General features: G+C 41.6%; 1 protein-coding gene and 1 non-coding gene across 2 annotated transcripts in view; both read left to right on the top strand.

The window, feature by feature from the left end:
- The first annotated feature begins 8218 nt into the window (after positions 1–8218).
- Positions 8219–16062, top strand: part of LOC126073531 (high affinity immunoglobulin gamma Fc receptor I-like) — a 50368-nt gene continuing 42524 nt past the window's right edge. Inside the window, exons 1-2 of the mRNA XM_049880292.1 lie at positions 8219–8293; positions 15613–15728. The gene's annotated coding sequence lies outside the window, so the exon portion shown is untranslated. The remainder of the gene's footprint in view (positions 8294–15612; positions 15729–16062) is intronic.
- Positions 8629–8700, top strand: TRNAH-GUG (transfer RNA histidin (anticodon GUG)). The gene has a single exon. It is a non-coding gene; the product is annotated as a tRNA-His (tRNA).

Here is a 16062-nt window from a genome sequence, read left to right as displayed (position 1 = left end):
TGTATGTACTGTTTGATGAGAAACTAGTTTGTTCTGTAAACCTTCATTTAAAGTTCAGTAAAAAAAAAAAAAGTAAGGCCTACAAAATACTCAGAACTAATTAATGAAACAAAGAAAAACAGAAAAAGCAAACAAAACTAATTTGTCTTCCCCAGAAATAGTGCTTTTAAGATGTTCTTTTTAATCACTGGTTTTCAGAAGTTTCATTATAATATGTATAGGCATAGTTTTATTTTTATCTTCCTTGGGGTTCACTTAGTTTCTTGGGTCTAGGAATTAGTAGTTTTCAACTATTTTGAAAAAAATTTTGACTGGTACCTCTTCAAATATTTCTTCAGCCTCATTCTGCTTTTTCTCTCCTTCTGGAACTCCAGTTACACATATATTAGATCATTTTATATTGTTCTATAGGTTTAAGATATCCTGTTTTATTTTCTTTTTACTCTTCATTCTTACTGTGTTTCTGTCTGCATAATTGCTGTTAACTCATTCAAATTCACTGATCCATCTTTTGCTGTGTGTAGTCTTTTGTTAACACCATTGAATATATTCTTGATTTCTGATACTATATTTTTATTTGTTCTTTTTTATAGTTTTTATTTCTCTTCTGAAATTCTTCATCTGATTGCATGTATTGTCTATTTTTTGTTTGCTAGTCATTACAGCATATTTCTTGTACTTATTTTCAAGTCGTTGTGTAATAGTTCAACATCTAGGCCACCTGGGGGGTTGCTTCTATTGACTTTATTTTTCTTGATTTTATGTCACTTCTTTGCTTCATTGTGCCTCTTGTAATTTTTAAATGTATGTCAGTGTGTATAAAACAACAATAGAAACAGAAGTAAATTTTTACTCACAGATATTGGCACATGGAATTTTCTATCAGGCCTCTAATGTGGAGGGCTAGTCAATCTAATGTGTACTTTTGGTGGGTCTTGTCTTTGTTGAACTAGTTAGATTCAATTTATCACTGGTTTCAAAGGTTTGGTACTGTGATCAGAACTTTTCTTTGAGCAGAGCTTGGAATCTGAGCAACAGTAAGACTCTGGATGTTTCTATTTGTTCATTTCATCCCAGCGTCGAGCTTTCTGAAACATGGGAGATATCTTTCTCTTTTACAGCCTGGATTTTAGCTCACAACAGAACTCTCTTTGTTCTTCAATTCTGCTGCCAGCTTTCTGTGCTCTGGTGTCTCCAACCTGGTGCTCTTCCACAAGCCTTTAGCCCAGTGTATGTGGATGCAAACTCAACTGGGAAATGTCCATTTAAAAGGTTAATCATGGGCATTATAAATGTGTGTAGGATTGACAGGACTCAGAAAAGACTCAACAGCAACTGGTTTTATATTTGTATGTTATATATGTTTGTATATGTGTGTTAATAGATAGTGTCAAAGAATAATCACAGATAATTATCCAAATACTATTCACTCTCATATATGAAAAAGAACTGTTGGTCTTTAAATAAAGCCACTCTCCAAAAACTTACGTTAAAATAGGTGAGAATGGAGAAAAAAAAAAGACACAATCAGGGAAGGATGCATTTCTTCCTTTCTTTCTGGAATCTCTAAAAGGCCAGTCTGAGCAGTCTACCGTGGAGCAAGTTACTCCCGAGTTTTCTGGATAATATTGACAGTTTAGCTGAAAGTATACATAACAGCTTATCTCTACCGAAGTCCTTTGTTAGAACCTCCACGTTAGTTAAGCCAAGTTTGTACCATTTCTCTATTTAGAATTTTTAACCTGCCAGATTTGGGTCAAAATTCTGCTCTTACTACAGCCAATTTGACCATGAGAGCCTCAGTCTCTTTTTGATGCGTAATAATCAGTTGGATTTTACCACAGGTTAATGGCTCTGTACGGACATTTAAGCAATTAGTATTAGGCAATGGAAGGAGACAAAAAAGTACAAGTACAATCACAAAAACTGTAAGAAATTTGGAATCCACTTCATACTCACTTTTCTAGTCTGCCTAGGCCTAATAGGAGAATAGGGCTAGGAATCAGTTTAATCAACTTTTTTTTTTTTAAGCCTCTTTTCTTTTTCTTAATTTTTATTGTGCTTCAAGTGAAAGTTTACAAATCAAGTCAGTCTCACATACAAAACCTTATATACACCTTGCTATGTTTTATATGTACTCCTGCTATGAGTCGGAATTGACTCTATGGCACTGGTTTTTTTTTTTTTACTCCTGGAAACCCTGGTGGCATAGTGGTTAAGAGCTACAGCTGCTAACCAAAACGCTGGCAGTTCAAGTCCAACAGGCACTCCTTGGAAACTGTTTGGGGCAGTTCTACTCTGTCCTATAGGATCACTATCAGTCGGAATGGACTCGATGGCAATGGGTTTGGTTTTTGGTTTTTTTTATGTACTCCTTGTTACTCTCCCGCTAATAAGACAGCACACTCCTTTTCACCCCCCTGTATTTCCGTGTCTATTCAGCCAGTTCTGCCCCCCTCAGCCTTCACATCTCCCCTTCAGACAGGAGCTGCACACATAGTCTCATGTGTCTACTTGATCCAAGAAGCTCACTCCTCACCAGTATCATTTTCTGTCTTATAGTCCAGTCCAATCCCTGTCTAAAGAGTTGGCTTTGGGAATGGTTCCTGTCTTGGGCTAATAGAAGGTCTGGGGACCATGACCTCTGGGGTCCCTGCAGTCTCAGTCAGACCATTAAGTCTGGTCTTTTTATGAGAATTTGAGGTCTGCATCCCACTGCTCTCCTGCTCCTTCGTGGATTCTCTGCTGTGCTTTCTGTCATGGTAGTCATCAGTTGTAGCTGGGCAGCATCTAGTTCTTCTGGTCTCAGGCTGATGTAGTCTCTGATTTATGTGGCCCATTTTGGCTCTTGGGCTCATACTTACCTTGTGTCTTTGGTGTTCTTCATTCTCCTTTGCTCCATGTAGTTTGAGACCAATTGTTGCTTCTTAGGTGGCCACTTGCTAGTGTTTAAGACCCCAGACACCACTCTCCAAAATGGGATGCAGAATGTTTTCTTAATAGATTTTATTATGCCAATTGACCTAGATGTCCCCTGAAACCATGGTCCCCAAACCCCCACCCCACTACAAGGACCTTTGAAACATTCAGTGTATTCAGGAAACTTCTTTGCTTTTGGTTTGGTCCAGTTGTGCTGACCGCTCCTATATTGTATGTTGTCCTTCCCTTCACCTAAATTAGTTCTTGTCTACTATCTAATCAGGGAATCCCCCTCTTCCTCCCTTCCTCCCTCCACCCTCTCGTAACCATCAAAGAATATTTTCTTCTCTGTTTAAACCCTTTCTTGAGTTCTTATAATAGTGGCCTCATACAATATTTGTCCTTTTGCAAGTGACTAATTTCACTCAGCATAATGCCTTCCAGATTCCTCTGTTATGGAATGTTGCACAGATTCATTGTTGTTCTTTATCGATGCATAGTATTCCATTGTGTGAATATACCACAATTTATTTATCCATTCATCTGTTGATGGGCACCTTGGTTGCTTTCATCTTTTTGCTATTGTAAACAGAGCTGCAATGAACATAGGTGTGCATATATCTGTTCATGTGATGGCTTTTACTTCTTTAGGGTATATTCCAAGGAGTAGAATTGCTGGATTGTATGGTAGTTCTATTTCTACCTTTTTAAGGAAGTGCCAAATCGATTTCCAAAGTGGTTCTATGATTTTACACTCCCACCAGCAGTGTATAAGTGTTCCAGTCTCTCCATAACTTCTCCAACATTTATTATTTTGTGTTCTTTGGATTAATGTCAGCCTCGTTGGAGTGAGATGTAATCTCATTGTAGTTTTGATTTGCATTTCTCTAATGGCTAATGATCGTGAGCATTTCCTCATGTATCTGTTAGCTACCTGAATGTCTTCTTTAGTGAAGTGCCTGTTCATATCCTTTGCCCATTTTTTAATTGGGTTATTTGTCTTTTTGTTGTTGAGTTTTTGCAGTAACATGTAGCTTTTAGAGATCAAACGTTGATCGGAAATGTCATAGCTAAAACCTTTTTTCCAATCCGTAAGTAATCTTTTTACTTTTTTGGTGACATCTTTGGATGAGCGTATGTGTTTTACTTTTAGGAGCTCCCAGTTATCTAATTTCACTTTCGCTGTTTGTACAGTTCTAGTAATGTTTTATATACTGTTTATGCCATGTATTAGGTCTCCTAGTGTTGTCTCTACTTTTTCTCCCATGATCTTTAATGCTTTAGATTTTATATCTAGGTCTTTGATCCATTTTGAGTTGGTTTTTGTGCATGGTGTGAGTTAGGGGTCTTGCTTCATTTTTTTTGCAGACGGATATCCAGTTATGCCAGCATCATTTGTTAAAGAGACTGTCTTTACCCCATTTAACAGACTTTGGGCCTTTGTCAAATATCAGCTGCTCATATGTGTATGGATTTATATCTGGATTCTTAATTCTGTTCTATTGGTCTATGTATCTGTTGTTGTACCAGCACCAGGCTGTTTTGACTACAGTGGAGGTATAATACGTTCTACAATCAGATAGTGTGAGGCCTCCCACTTTGTTCTTATTTTTCAGTAGTCTTTTACTTACCCGGGGCCTCTTTCCCTTCTGTATGAGGTTGGTGTAGTTTAATCAACTTTTGATCAACCAGATGAACGTTTTCATTGACTGGCTGTTCAATTTTTTTAGCCCTTACTTCAAAAAGATGAAATAGCTTTTGTATAGATGGCCAATAAATAGTAAAGAGCAATTTCACTTTTTAAAAGAGTATTCTAGGCCTGGTGGCACAGTGGTTAAAAGCTCAACTGCTAACCAAAAGGTCGGCAGTTCGAATACATCAGCCACTCCACGGAAACCCTATGCGGCAGTTCTACTGTGTCCTATAGGGTCACTACGAGTCAGAATCGACTCAACGGCAATGGGTTTGGTTTTGGAGGTAACAAATTCATGCTAATCTGTAAAGTATGTAAAGCTTGAGGTATTTTATTTATTTGGATCGCAGTCAGCAATAAATTATGAATCGCATGTTCTAGTTTAAGAACAATGAGCCAGGGCAGAAATCCTCATATGAACCAGTGAAATCTAGCATCTTGGACCAGATCCTTACCATGTTATGCTCTTAATAATGTATGAGTAAATGAGGTTTAAAAATAGTAATAAGTATTTAGAATGGCCAGATGACCATGTCCCATGTCCTATGTCCCATTTACATAGTGATTTGGTGAGCATGGAAAGCCATTACGTTACTCAAAAAGAAAGATTTTATGGAAGCACTTGGAAAAGGCACAAAATAGTTACTAATGAAAGCTGGAAGGAGCCAATTACACTCTGAATTTATCTGGCCTGATTGCAAAAGACAAATAACGTAGATGAGGTTAAACAAATCATGTAAAGGTTCATTTGTAGATTAGGAAGAAAATAATTGAACTATATCTTGCATTATTGGTATCATGACCGCTTTAATGGCATCATTAGTGTTTCTTTGCGGCTCTGGATCGTGTCAGTAACAGCAGCAAATTGTTGGTGGCCTTGATTCCAATTTTAGGACAAGGTTAAGTATGTAGATGTGAATGAGTTAATATTCTAAAAGACTCTAGAGCAGAATGACAAATCAGTTGGAAATATCAGCAGTTGCTGCAATTATATGATAAAGGAAAAGTAGGAAATTCAAACAGCTTATAACAAATAGGACTATGAATAAAAGAACAAAAATGACTACAGAAGCTGCTTTGACAATACACAAGACTTTTAAAGAGCTTCGTTATTCTTAAAATAGAAAAGAGGCAATGGTGTCTATTAAGATGCTTGTCAGTGAGGGAAATGAAAGAAAATAATTAAGCACCATTGGGTGTTTGGAGAAACCTCTTTGCTGAAAATTTGACTAACTGTAATACTTTTTATAGTTCAGCAGAACCAAAACCAAAACGCCTGCTATGGTCTAGTCAATTCCAGCTCATAGTGACTCTATAGGACAGGGTAGAACTGCCCCCTAAGGCTTCCAAACAGTGCCTGGTAGATTCAAACTGCCAACCTTTTGGTTAAGCAGCCGTAGCCCTTAACCACTACGCCACCAGGGTTTCCTCAACAGAACCTTCTCAAGAAATACCCATTGCATTATTATCATTTTATTTCATGCATTAAAAAAAAATCTATTGTAAAAGGATTTTTTTGCCCTTTTTCATAAAACGAGCCAGCTCATGGTTCTGGAAATTATTAAAATTTACATAATTGTCAGAAGCTTCCATTTCATTAACTTAATTGCCACATTGTAATGATATAAATATCTTTTCTCTCCTTTCTTCAGCCAGATTTAAACAGTCCTGAAATTGTCCTATAACTTAGGGTCTTCATCATACTAATAAAGCAGACTATTGGATGCTAGATATTCAGTTTTCTTTCTATTCTAAGATCCCCTGTAAGTAGAGCAGTTTATTAAAGTCAGGAGTTCTTAGGGAGGATGTTATGGGTAGAATTGTGTTCCCTCAAAATGTATATCAACTTGGCAAGGCCATGATTCCCAGTATTGTGTAGTTGTCCTCCATTTCATCATCTGAAGTGATTCTCCTGTGTGTTCTAAATCCTAACCAGTACGACGTTAGCGAGGCAGGATTAGAGGCAGTTATGTTAATGAAGCAGGGCTCAATCTACAAGATTAGGTTGTATCCTGAGTCAATCTATTTTGAGAGACAGAGGGACCTCCTACCACCAAGAATAAAGAACTGGGAGGGGAGCAGTCCTTTGAAACCCAGGGCCCCTGCACTGAGAAGCTCCTAGACCAGAGGAAGATTGACGACAAGGATCTCCCCCCAGAGCTGACAGAAAGAAACCCTTCCCCTGGAGCTGGTGCCCTGAATTTGGACTTCTAGCCTCCTAGACTGTGAGAGAATAATTTCTCTTTGTTAAAGCTACTCACTTGTGGTATTTCTGTTACAGCAGCACTAGATAACTAAGACAGGGGGATCCACTGTGTACTGACAACGTTTTTTGCTGATACTGACACCTATTGAGCTTATTAGTGTTAGACCAATAAAAATGGAACAATTACTAAATTCATGCACATCCTGGAAGTAGTGTGCTATTAGCCGCCTCATAAGAAATGAAAAAATTTGAGGTACATAAAGGTTAAGTTACTAGTCCAAGGCCACACGACGGGGTTTACACCAGGCTCTTATATCCTGTTTCAAGGAATTTCGGCATCTCCCAACCGTAGAATTGAGTTTATTCTCATTAGATCTTCTGGGAGGGTGTGCAAGAACGTCAAGTGAGCATGAGGTTGAGTGAGCGAATCTCTGGAAACAGCTTGGATTGAGCGGGCTCAAAACCACCAACCTTTTGGTTAACAGCGGAACACACTAACCGATTGCACTACAGGAACGTGAAAAGCTAATTTTACTAATTGCATCTGGGGCTTAGCAGGGCCCTGACGGCACTGCGGTTGGGAGCTCAGGCTCTTAACCAGAAAGTTGGCAGTTTGAATCGCTAGCGGATCCTCGGAAACCCAGCGGGGTAGTTTTTTTTTTTTTTTTTCCGATGGGGATTCTAGGACTCTTTAACCGCTAAGCGGTGCCACCCGCCTTCTGCTGTACGGCTGTGATGCAAAACCTAGGAAAGACGAAGAGATTGGGAGTTCGAATCGTGTTGTTCGTCAAGGTTGAAACCCGTGCGTTGGGTGAAGGTAGAAAGCCAGCCAAATGATCTTTGCCCCTTCTTGCTCCTTGCGTGCCTCAAAAGCTAGCGCTCCCGGAGATGCTCGGGTCCGCGCCGTACCCGCCTCCCGGCCTGAGCTCAAGGGAGACTGAACGCCCAGGGCCTCCCAGGATGGCTCTTCTCGTTGTCTGCCCAGCCTTCACCCGACCGCCCTTCATCGCCAGCCCCCAGGCCCGGGATGGACGCTCGGGCTAGAGAGCGTGGAAGGACATACGCTGGTCAGGGAATGAGGGTTTGCCCACCTGTCGACCCACTTTCGGGGCGAGTGTGATGCTTCCATCTTCTGATTCCTCCTCTGTCCAGCGCCTGAGCTCCACGAGGGCAGGGGTCGAGGTGATGGTCGCTCTTGTGTCCTCCAGCCGAGAACAGGGTCTGCTGGCGCACACACCAGGGCGCTCAATTAGGACCTCTTGAATCGATACATAGTCATGTTTATACTTTTAGTCCTTTGAAGATCTCAGGTTCATGAAAGATTTTCAAAGGGAGAAGTTCTTTTTTGAAAGCCTTTATTTTGGTTCATCGATTTCGAAGCACGCAGTGTCCCGTGGGGCGGGGCAACCGGGAAAGCCGAGAGCGCGGTCTGCGCGGCTCTGCTCCTGGCGCTCAGCGCGGCTGCGTTGGACGAGGTCGGTGGGGTCAGCAGGGTCTGTGGGGTCGGCGGGGTCGGGGGCCCGGTGTAGGGGGAACGGGAAAGGGTGGGCCCAAAAGGGAGAGGACCGAAAGAAAACGGGAAGCGTGGACTAGAACAATGAACTCTCCCAGGAGGCCTGTGCCAAGGCACGGGCCAGATCCTGAAAGACGAGAATTGTTTTTATTATGTATCAGAATGGGGAAGGAGAAAGGGACATGAAAGAAAAAAACGCAAGGACCTGTAGCTGTCCAAGGAGAAAGGATAATATCGTGGATGATTCCAAATAAAAAATGTGAAGAGGCCCAATGGCAGCCGGTAGCCCTGTGGCGCGCCGTGATCGTATAGTGGTTAGTACTCTGCGTTGTGGCCGCAGCAACCTCGGTTCGAATCCGAGTCACGGCAATAAGTGGCCTTTGCGTTCGCAGTATTTGATGAGTCTTTTAGCTTGACTTTTAATCCTAACATGGGCTGCGCCCTTTATCTGCGTCCAAAGAGCAGTGTTCACGGTGGCTCCCCAGCACGAAGCGGTCAGGAGAAGTTAAGGAAACCCCTCAGCGCACACACCTGGGTCCCGGTCATCGGGAAACGCCGGGCTTGGCATGAGTATGAGCATGCGCAGAAACTATCCCAAAAAGTAAAATGCTGTTTCAAGAAGCCCTGGCTGTAGCTTCTGCTAATGCAATTGTGAGGCCAAAACCATTTTTCTGGTTGAGATATTTCAAGTGTCAGTGGGGCCTTTTTAGACATAATGGCAACAGCTTTTCATGTGCTCACGTTCGATTTCTTTTGCAATAAAATGCAATAATATAAAATCTACTAAATATAAAACCTAAACTCGATGCCTAGGTACCGCCCCAGTTTTTATGCTAACAGTACATTATTAAAGTATAATTTACATAGAGAAAAATGCACAAATCTGAAGCGCACGCCCGATGTATTTTAGCAAATGTAACCATCAACTCACAAAACATCGATAGAACCTTTTCTGGTCAATTCCCATTCCACCCTCACTTAGGCAAACCACTCTGATTTTTAGCTCCATAGATTAATGTTGACTGCCCTTAAAATGCAAGACCGCTGGTAGTGCAGTGCTTAAACTGCTCAGTTGCAAACCAGGAGGTTGGCAGTTCAAGCCTGCCAGATGTTCCTGGCAGTGACCTGGTTCTACTCCATCTACTAGACCACTGTGGGTGTAAGTACATTTTTCTGGGTGTCTTTTTTTTTTTTTTTTTTTTCCATGTAACAGTGTTTTTGAGATGCATCTATGTTGTTGGGTGTGTTATTTTGTAGTTGTTGATGAGTGTTATTCCTGTGTGTGAACACACCACAGTATTGGACAATTGAATTATTTCTAGTTTTGACAGTTGTGAACAAAGCTGCTATGAATATTCTTGTGTGATTCATTTTCAGAACTGCACATTCATTTCTCCTGAGGATATACGTTGTAGTGAAATTGCTAGATCATGGGGTGGGTTTAAATTTGATGTTTTTTAGAAACTACCAAACAATTTTCCTGAATGGTTGTCCTATTTTACCTCTAACCAGCAACGATAGTTGCTCCACATTCTTGTCAGCACTTGGTGCTGTCTGTCTTTTAAATTTTAGCCATTCTGGTGGGTGTGTAATGATATCTCACCATGGTTTTAATTTGTGTTTTCCTAATGAGTAACGATATTGAACATATTTTCTTATGCCTTTTGGCCATTTAGAAATTCTCTTGTGTGTTTCTTTCTAAAAAAAGAAAAGGCCATTCAAGTATTTGCCCATTTTTAAATGGCTTGGCTTTTACTGATTTCTAAAAGTTCTCTATGTATCCAAGATTTGAGTCCTTTTTTTAGATAAGCATATTGGAAATATCTTCTACCAGCCCACGGCTTGCCTTTTTACCTTCTTTTGGTGATTTTTGATGATGAGTGGAATTTTTAAATCTGAAGAAATCAGGTTACTTTATTTTTCTGTTATTATTAAGGCTTTTTGGCATCCCTGAGACTATCCCAGGACTGTGAATATAGTTTCCCATATTTTTCCTAGAAGTTTTAGTGTTAGTTTTCATTTTAAAATCTATGATTCATCTCAAATTCATCTCCTGATCACAGCACAATAAACCACTGTAGAATTCATGACTTGCTGACCAACAACCCAGCCACCCAGAAATCCTCTTTATAACCTTTGATGTAAAATCACTCACAGTAGTTCCCTGTTCTGCTCCTTGACAGTTACAGACCCTTGTGCTTCCATCTTTCATTCACTCCCCATTTTGTCCCTTCTCTTCTTCCCTCTCCTCTTCACACCCCTAGCTGAGATAACCAGAAATATCTAAATCTGAGAAGAAAAACCCAGTGTAATCTGTACACAGGCTCTGGGTTGTAAATCTAGTTTTGCCCTTGTGTGGCCTTGGACAAGTAACTTAAACTTTGTGTGCCTCAATTCTTTCTTCTGCAAAATGGGGCTAATAAGGACAGTCTACTTCATCATGTTGTTGTCAGATGTGCCTGGACTTAATAGCTACTTGATCAATAATGTTGTAATCAGTAGAATCATTGTCATCATTGTCATTATGCTCTGCACTGTTTTTGAAAATCACTGTCCTGATATTTTGCACTTTAAATTAGTCTTGCTTCTTCTAGATATTCCTGTAAATGGAATCATGGAGTATGTATGTTGTCATGTCTGTACTTTCTTTCTACATAATGTTTCTGAGTTTTATCCCTATTGTTGAATATATTAGTTTCCTCCAGCTGTGGTAGCAAAGTACCACAAACTGGGTGGCTTAACAGAAATTTATTCTTTCACAGTTCTAGAGGCAAGAAGCCCAAAATTGTGCTGTCAACAGGGCCATGCACCCTCTGAATCCTTCCTTGCCTCCTCATAGCTTCTGGTGGTTGCCAGCAATCCTTGGTATTCCTTGGTGTGATGGTTAAGGTTATATGTCAACTTGGTTAGGCCATGATTCTCAGTGGTTTGGCCGATATTATGTAATCATCCTCTGTTTTGTGATCTGATGTGTGCAGCCAATCAGCTGAAAGGGGAATTTCCTCAGGGGCGTCCCTGCATCTAATATATATGAAGGATCCGGCAAAACTCGCTCCGTCTTGATCCTGCATCCAACTTGCCATCCTCTGTGCTCCAGTTCTTGGGATATGAGCTAGCAGCCTTCCACCTGACCTGCCAATTTTGGGTTCATCAGCCACTGCAACCATATGAGTCAGAAGAAGCCTCCAGCCTGATGTCTAATACATGGATTTGGGACTTGCCAACCTCCACTATTGTGTGAGCCATTTTCTTGAAATAAATCTCTCTATATATGTATTGGAAACCCTGGTGGCATAGTGGTTAGGTGCTATGGCTTCTAATCAAAAGGTCGGCAGTTCGAACCCACCAGGTGCTCCTTGGAAGCTCTATGGGGGCAGTTCTACTCTGTCCTATAGGGTTGCTATGACTTGGAATCTACTCAGTGGCAACAGGTTTCAGGTTATATATGTATTTATATATACACTTCACTGGTTTTGATCCTCTAGAGAGCAGAACCTAAAACATGTGGTACTGAGAGTGGGGTCTAGAGGAACAAAATCATAATGATAAGTTTTCTGAATTGGTTCTCAAGTCTGGGTAGTCTTAAAGGCACTGGTGACTTGGTCTCCAGTAGTAAAGAGGGTACCGCTAATCCATGGCATGAGGTGGCAGTATAAATATGCAAAATATCAACATCGTTGGACCAAATATCTGTGAGAGACTAGGTTCTGGGTAATTGCACATTTGATACTTTTCTACAATTTTGTCAAAATGAGAAGTTTAAGGGAGCTGGTTGGTTCGTCCTACTTTCACTAGACAAAGTGGTCAAAGACAGGGATGAGCTTCAGAATCACAGGTGAAGAACCGCATACAAGACCTGAAAGTTGACACTTTTGTCCTGAAAGAAAGTCTTATTTCTTGTAGTAACGGAGCTGATATTGCTGAAAACCAAACCCAGAGTCTTATCGTAAGAGTGGTGAATTAAAACGCCAATTGAATTGTCAACATCGAATGGTGTCTGAAGTTGAAGTGAGAGCAGTGATTGGGAAAACATGGGATCCTGAAACTTGTCATGGAGACAAATGGGCAGATAATCAGGAAGCTGGTGACACGGAGCCCCTAAATTCCGTTGAATCACTCCTGCCAAAAGAACCAGCCCTCTTCCTCCCATCTGAAGAGATTACTCCATCTTTGTCTGCTAAGTCACCCTCTCCAGTAGAACCATTATCCCTTCCACCACCATCTTATGAGGTTAACCCAGCTGTGTCTGAAGAGCCATTATCTGAAATATTTCCTGGGTCAGTGTCCGAGGTATTATCTGGGGCATCACCTGAGACAGATGCCTTATAAGATGTTGTTGAATGTCCCAAGGACTCATTCCACCAATCATTTTTGTCTCTAGAGCTGCAGGTAAACTTAGATCCCAGCGAGCCTCAAGAGGTGAAGTACGAAGCGTGATGCAGGAGGAAGTATTCTATACTCCAAAAGAACTGCTTGATTTTTCTCATATATACAAAGAGAAACCTGGGGAATATGTGTGGGAATGGCTATTAAGGGGTGGGATAAATGGTGCAAAGAACATAAAGTCGGATCAGTCTGAGTTTGTTGATATGGGCCCACTGAGCACAGATTCTTCACTTAATGTTCCAGCTCGAGAGGTTAGGAAAGGATTTAATAGTTTATTTGGTTGGCTCACTGAATCACGGATTAAGTAGTAACCTACCCTAAATCAATTTGAAGTATCAGACCTGCCTTGGTATACTGTCGGCTTAGGGAAATTGCCATGCTAGAGTGGATTTATCAGGTTAGACCCACAGACTCACACATGGAGTGTCCAGAGGACAGACCTTTTATCAAAACTGTGAGGAACAAATTTGTGAAAGTAGCGCCAGCATCCTTGAAGACTACTGTGATTGCTATTTTATTTAAATCAGATTTGACAGTGGGAACTGCCCTAACTGAATTAAGACACCTAACTGCAATGGGGAGTCCTAGTAGCGCAGTGGTTAAGAATGCAGCAATTTCTGCCTGACCTGCCAATTCCGAGTCTGTCAACCAGCAGAAGCCTCCAGCCTGACTGACACCTGACCCACTGATTTGACACTGCCAGCCTCCACAACTGCATGAGCCATTTCCTTGAAATAAATCTATGTATATTCATATATACACTTCACTGGTTTGGCTCCTTTAAAGAATCCATCCTAAGACACTTGGCTTATACCACTCCAATGTCTGCCTCCTTTGTCACGTAGCCTTTTTCCTTCTGGTGTCTGTGTCCCTGTGTGTTCTCTTCTCTTTATAAGGGCACAAGTCATATTGAGTTTAGGGCCCACCCTAATCTAGCTCATCTTAGTTATATCTGCAAAGCCACTATTTCCAACTAAGAGCACTATCTGAGATCCCACGTGGATATGAATTTTGGAGATATATTGAGTGTCTGCAAAACTCAACTTTGAGTCCATATTTTTCCTGGAGAGAAAATGTAGTTCATTCTTCAGGCCTTTGGCCACCAAAAAAAAAAAAAAAAATTCTTTTTTATTATTTATGACCATGAAATACAGTGTGTTGACTGCCCTGACAGGGAGCACAACAGAGAACCCCTGAGGGAGCAGGAGAACAGTGGGATGCAGACCGCAAATTCTCATAAAAAGACCAGACTTAATGATCTGACTGAGACTAGAGGAATCCCAGCGGTCATGGTCCCCAAACCTTCTGTTGGCCCAGGACAAGAACCATTCCCGAAGACAACTCATCAGACTTGGAAGGGACTGGACAATGGGTTGGAGAGAGATGCTGATGAAGAGTGAGCTACTTGTATCAGGTGGACACTTGATGCTGTGTTGGCATCTCCTGTCTGGAGGGGAGATAGGAGGATAGAGAGGGTTAGAAACTGGCAAAATTGTCACGAAAGGAGGGACTGGAAGGAGGGAGTGGGCTGACTCATTAGGGGGAGAGTAAGTGGGAGTATGGAGTAAGGTGTATATAAGCTTATATGTGACAGACTGACTTGATCTGTAAACTTTCACTTAGAGCACAATAAAAATTATTTAAAAAATACAATATGTGATTTGCAATTTTCTGCTTATTTGTGGGAAGATAGAGTCCCAGAGAGGGGCCCTAATATACTATACTAGGCTGATTGTTGACAATAGGATAGTAAAATGGAGGCTGAGGAAGAATTGACTGTTTCTACATATAAAACAAGATAGGGAAGATGCTGAGCAAAAGTGTAGAGAAGCAACGGAACCTGAAAACTGATTTTAGGGTCTGGCCATAGATGTCAGATTTTGTATGAAGAGAAGTTAAATGGCCATGTTCAGGGAAGAAAAAAGGAGTCTTGGCGGCAAAATGGTTAAGCTCTTAGCTGCTAACTGGAAAGTTGGTGATTGAACACACAGCCACTCCTCTCCACCGGGGGAGGGGGGAAGACCTGGCTATCTGCCCCAGTAAAGATTACAGCCTAGAAAATCCTATGGAGCAGTTCTACACTGTCACGTGGGGTCACTATGAGTCGAAATTTAGAGCGCCTAACAACTACAGCATAGTTTGTGATCCAAAATAGATCATAAACTCTTAGAAAACCTAAGGAGGGACCTAACAACAAAAACAAAAGGGAAGAAAAACCATAAAGGAAACAATATTAAAGTTCCCTTTATGAGAAGTTGCCATTTATTTGTATACCATCTTTCCCATTTTTGTAAAAATGGTAAAAAGTGGGCTTCATGTGCTTGTTCTATAACTTTTGGAACGTGTACTTAAGAGAAAAACTATTAAAATATGTATTCGTGAACCTCTTAGACTTAAGTTCCACCAACAGTGCATTTAAAGTAAAATGGGCCCAACCTGGAGGTGAAACCTACCTGGCTGATGTGCAGTTCCCGTGTGTGAGATTCTCGATATTAGTTGATTTCCTAGTGTAATGGTTTTAGTGTTTCCCTCAACATCTGAAAGTCATCAGGTCAAAACTTGTCAGAAATCATTTCCCTTGCTAAAAATTTTAAATTATTCTTTCTTCAAGTAAGGATAGTTAAAAAAAAAAAAGTTATCAATTGCATCCTTGGAATCCATAGAAAGCCTGGGAGAAACGTGCTACCAGTTCCCTCGCTACCCCACTGGGAGCACGCGGGGTTGCATACTCTCTGACAGCCAGGCCGTGGTTGTCTCCTTTGTCTGCAGCTGGAGAGGGGAATGCAACTCACCTTCAGCAACGACGGGAGGACAAGGTGCCGGAGGAGGCCGACTTTATCTTCATGGTACCCTTTCCTGTGATCTATTTCCACCTCTCCTTTTCTGCCTTTTCAGGACCCTTTTCAGGACCGTTTTCGATCCGTTGTGGACTGAACCTAAAAGGGGGCAAGCGGTCCCTCCCTGTGGGGGTCTCCGGAGCTCTGACTGACTCGGGACGTTAGTACCGGCCGGTGAGAACGAGAGGTGTAGGGAGGGCAGGGGCTGTGCGGAGGTGGGAGGCACTTGGGCCTCGCGGGGTTCGAAGAAACGGAATAAAGCGCTGCCTGAAGTCTTCTGGAGGCTAAACTGGAAAGGTGTGGGGTTCCTGACAGAGAGAGGATCCGCGCTGAGGGGACCCAGCCCTGCCACTGGTGTTCGAGGACAGGCCCTGCAGAGGTTGGTTTTAAGGGGCAGAACCAAAGATAAGGCGCAACACGGCCCATCCGCACAGTTAAGTTGATCTCCCCGCCTTTATCAGGGGAGCCAGTGCTCAAATTCAGAGAGCAGGAAAAAGATTGTGCAGAT

The sequence above is a fragment of the Elephas maximus genome, chromosome 3, assembly GCF_024166365.1.
Source record: "Elephas maximus indicus isolate mEleMax1 chromosome 3, mEleMax1 primary haplotype, whole genome shotgun sequence".
Taxonomy (NCBI): domain Eukaryota; kingdom Metazoa; phylum Chordata; class Mammalia; order Proboscidea; family Elephantidae; genus Elephas; species Elephas maximus.
This window is presented reverse-complemented; position numbering and strand designations above follow the sequence as displayed.